This window comes from Gavialis gangeticus, unplaced genomic scaffold (genome assembly GCF_001723915.1).
Source record: "Gavialis gangeticus isolate Ggan-Ray unplaced genomic scaffold, GavGan_comp1, whole genome shotgun sequence".
NCBI classification, from domain to species: Eukaryota; Metazoa; Chordata; order Crocodylia; family Gavialidae; genus Gavialis; species Gavialis gangeticus.
The window spans coordinates 61,331,034-61,335,803 of record NW_017729022.1 but is presented as its reverse complement, the minus strand read 5'-3'; the positions used below and the strand labels follow the sequence as shown (position 1 = coordinate 61,335,803).

Sequence of the window (4,770 nt, the reverse complement as noted above, 5' to 3'; positions counted from 1 at the left end):
AAAGCTGTTTCAGATTGGACCTGGAACACGTTATGAATAAATATGCAGAATAAAAATCAAGGCTTAGATTCACAGTCACCTAATAAATATAGTCTATGGATGGGTAAGCCTGTGTGAGCAGCCTAGATGAGTTTACACAGAAAGAGTGAAGTGCTGGATAATGATTTGACCTTGCAGTGTTGGGCCCAAACTGTCTGTGGGTTGTTCTGGCCCTGCTTGCATAGCCACATTCCAGGCAAGTGAATATTTGTATCTACCATCCGGCAGCAACATCACTGCATTCCCACCCCTCTGCCTTCTTCCTCCTTTTCTTTGTCCCCTATACCGTTTTGTCCTTTATCTCATCTCTAAAGCTTCTCCTGTGTCTCCCCAGCCTTTCACCTGAAAGCTCCTGCTTTCTCTTCCCTCTTTATTTTTTCATTCCCTTCCCCACATCCTCAGTCTCTCTTCTTACAGGCCATCTTCCCACACTCAAGCACGCCCTATATCCTCTGTTCTTAAAAACATTCTGTTAACATTTTCCCTCTCTCTTTGTTCTCCAGATTTATTCATCTTGAATTTGTTTCTTTCTGTTTTCTTCAGCTCCACACAGTCTGACTTCTCCACACGTCACGGAGTGCCCTCACTGAAGTCTCTTACGATCTCTTCCTGGACAGTACAGGCTAGGGGCCTCTGCACTGTCACTGATCTCCCTGATATAGCTGCTGTCTCTTACACTGTTGTTGATTATTCATTCCTCCCCTCGTCCTTCATGGCTGCTTTTCCATAGCCTTTAGCAACATTGCCAGATGGAAGCTGTTTTTTCTTTACTAGAATGAGGCTAACAGAGATACTCTTTCTAATTTTTTATTTTGCTTTTAGCATTTCTTTTTGGGCTTCCCCCTCCTGATTTCTGCTGAGGCTGCTTCCACTCCTGTCACTTTTCTCCTTACCATCTCTTCTGAGTGATGGTGTCTGCTTTTGTAGTTTCTAAATGCTGATGACCCTTACATCTACCTCCACATCCTCCACCTTTCACTCCGTGCCCAATCCACATCACTTTACTCTCCAAAATCTCCTCCTAGCTGACTCACCTTCACCTCAATTCAGTGACCTAAATTAATCCGTTGAATAACTCTACTGACTTAAATTGACGTAAAAGGAGTTACATCAGGGCTGAAATTAGCCCGATCTGTCTAAAATAGCACCTACCTTTCCTAGCAAGCCCTCCCTTCTCCCTTTTTCTCTGTTGTTTGCAACAACATCAGCCTCCTGCTTATCAGCCAAGTTTTTAATCTTTGTGTCAGCTTTTACTTTCCTCTTTTTTTCCTTCTTTTGCATTCAGGCCCTCTAACAGCTCTATGCTGCTGTTTCCCTCTCTGCAGTTTCTCCAGTGTGCATTCTTTTCCTTCCTGTCCTATTATCTAACGTGACTAACCATCCTGAATTTTTCAGGACAGACCCAAATGTTAAGGCTGTGTCCTGATGTCCCCTCAAGGCACCTGAAATTTGGACATTTGTCCTGAATTTGAAAAATTGGTCAGAAATTGGTGCCAAGAAAGCATCCTTCTGTGCTTCTGAGAGAATGCAGCATGACACTGCCTGGAGACAAGACCATAAACCCACACTGAGAGCAAAATAGCCATGTTCAGAGTGCGCTATGCCCAGGCAATTTAGCTTTGTCTCAGAACAGAGCTAATTAGTCTGCACACAGCACTGCATTAAGGCAACTACATTAAGTAGAACTCAAACTGATATAGACTGCTTCTGGTTCTGGAAGTGTTTGGAGCACCTGAAATTATGTCACAGGTTTTGCTCCCTGTGAAGGCTGGTCACTTCATTATTACCAAAGTAGTCCAGTGTCCTGAAATGACTAATATTGCTTCTGCCACTGCAAACTCTTCCCCGGATTATCCAACCTGGAACTGCCATAATTGACTTTTTGTCTCTATCCACAGTTTTGTATTCCCTAAGTCACAAGTTTGTACAATAGCTTCTCTTTTCCATTGATTTTTTTACTATTAGTATTCACTATTAGTGTCACAATAGCATGGGGGAGACACGCTAAAATCAGGGCCCCATTGTGTGGGGTACTACAGAAGCAGGTAACACAAAGACAAAAATTCCTCTCCAAAGACTTTACATTGTTTACATTTTAAATAGACAAGGTTGGGAGGGGAAACGGAGGCACAGAGAGAAGTATCAAGTTGTTTGTTCAAAGTAGTACTTCAGGTCGGTGGCAGAGCTGTGAATAAAATCCAGGTCCGCACTGTTGTCAGTGTTCTAGTTTCTCTGCGTAATTCCACTTCTGCCAATGACTCTGCTTTAAATCACTTCTTGGACTATCGTTCATTATGCCTTCGTGCACTCAAATATTTACACCACTCATTTATCTTCTTCCTCATTTCTTGACTTGTTCTCTTTCACCTCACCCTGGATGCCCAGGACAAACTCCCCATTAATATTGAACAAGTTTCCTTCTTTTCCTCCTGCAGAAAACACCAAGTGTTGTGAACACTCCGTCCTTCCTTTGTTCTCAACTGCACGATTTTGAAACACGTTTGATCTTACATGTGTGGATACTGGGTAGCTCTTTGGGGCAGGGGCTTGTTCTTCAAGTCACGTATTGTGTAGTTCATTAGAAATCTGAAGCATTATACAAGCAATAAAAGTTCTAAAAGTCATCTCAGGTGTTATGCGTATTTGCCTTCCAAACAGAAACCAGCTTAAAGAAAAAGGGAGGGGAAGACCACATGTTACTTGAATAAGAGTTGTGTGAGGCAGGAAATCAACAGTGTCCAACTGATTCATCAGAACAGTTCTACAGAGCTGCCTAGATCTGGACAAATAAACAGACCAATCCAAATTTATCATGCTACAGTTGTCTGAATCAACCCCCCGCCTGGTCAATTCAGCAGGCATAGCACTGTGTGATGTTGTGTCACCACTATCAGTCCAAAAGGTATTCTCTGCTCTGGTAGCACATTCCTGGAGCCAATTCACTTCCCATCTTAATTTGCTGTTTCGCGTTATTATATAATGTTTAAAAGGCAGATGCTGATTCCCGTCCTAGAAGTGTTTGCCTTACATTGGTGGGTGAAATGATCCTCTGCCTCCCCTTATGCATGTTACGAGGAAAGGTCTGAGGCTAACACTTGTATAAAGCACTGTGAAATCCTGGGGCTAATGCTTATTAGTCCAGTCTTTCCTAGGATTAACTGATGGTTTGTTCAGCTATCTACAGTGAGTTATGGAAGTTTAGTGTAATTATGAAAGGAACAGGCATCTATGTCATAAAAACCACTGGCACGTTCTCCACCAATTCGTACCCTCAGCACAGTGGACATGCAGCCATGAAGACTGAAGTCTCTTCTGACACCAAGAGGTGATCTTAACTCAGGGGCCAGTAACCTATGGGCCACACGCCAAATCCACAATCTAGCCCACACAGGTTTTGATTAGGCCTGTTAGACATGGGGCTTCAGAGGCATTTGGCAGTGGGGAGCTGTGGCAGCACTAGCAACTGCTTTCTTGTGCTGCAAAAGGATAAACACCAGCTGTGAGTACTCTCTCTGTGCCACCACTGGGAAGAGGAGCAGCAGCAGCTGGAAACTAGCATCCACCTACTCACCTCTGACCCAAACTGAGTCAGTCCGGCCCTCAGTCTTAAAAGGTTGCCAGCTGCTGCTTTAACTGGTCAAAGTAGAGATATTTTGGTAGTGGTGGGAACCTATAATGAGGTAAGCTGGCCCCTTGGAAGAGTTGTAGGCTCAGTCTCACCTGTGACAGGTTTACCTTCCCCACCCCCAGAAGAAAGGAATGAGCATAAGTGCCACATGACACAGAGGAGCATGTGACTAAGCTAGAAAGGGCCACCTGTGGCTCTTCTAAAGGGAAACGTTAGGAACAGGTCTATTTAGAGGTTCCAGAAGGAGTACGGAGGGTTGGATGAGCATATACAAAGGGACCCTTTGAAAGGAAGATAGTTAACTTAACTGATTAGGATCCCAGAGATCGGCACACACAGGAGAAGCTAATGGTGGGTTTCTCCATGCTAATGAGGGCAAGAAGGGAATAACTGGAATCTATGATTGCTTAGAGCTGAACCCAGGACAGGGACCACAGACATTTAGAGCAGGACAGGTTCTGAGATTAGCCAAAGGTAGGGCAGGGCTGAAGCTGGACCACTAGCAGTGCAACTGCTGCTAATTTTGCCCCCCCTGCCCCCCCAGAGTCAATTCTTGGGCCTGATGATGACACAGTTACTCCCACTTTGCTATACTGATGCTTTCTGCCAATGCATCTAAATGCTGAAGCAGGCATAAAATGTGGTAAGCCATACTGCAGTTCATAGTCTCCCTGAAACTTTTATATGTAAGCAGGATTGGGTTGAGTCAGTGTTTGGATGCAGCTGTCACAGAACCCAAATGCTTCAGGAAGCTTGTGCCTGCCTTAGAAGATGATTAGTGTTAAGGTTTATAGGTTCATTAAATGATGCATCAAGAGTAGACTGAAAGAGCCATTTTCCCCTTGCATGATACAACTGTGCTACTTCCAGTGGCATTTTGGACTGCAGAGCATGTTGCTAGAAACTGATGTTTTGTTATCTTCTTAGGGCATCTTTAAATTTCTAAGAAGTCTTGCTGTGCGCTAAGTTTAGTGGCCATTTTGCTCTCAGTTGCTGCGGCCTTTAGGACTGGTAGACAGAGAATTGGCGGGGGAGCGGGGGTAGTTATTTTGTAAGAAAGGGAGAAAGGAGGACCCAGGAAACTATAGGCCCATAAGCCTCAC

General features: G+C 44.2%; 1 long non-coding RNA gene across 1 annotated transcript in view; it reads right to left on the bottom strand.

Moving 5' to 3' along the window:
- Positions 1–4,770, bottom strand: part of LOC109295972 — a 16,283-nt gene that overhangs the window by 1,975 nt on the left and 9,538 nt on the right. The window lies entirely within an intron of this gene.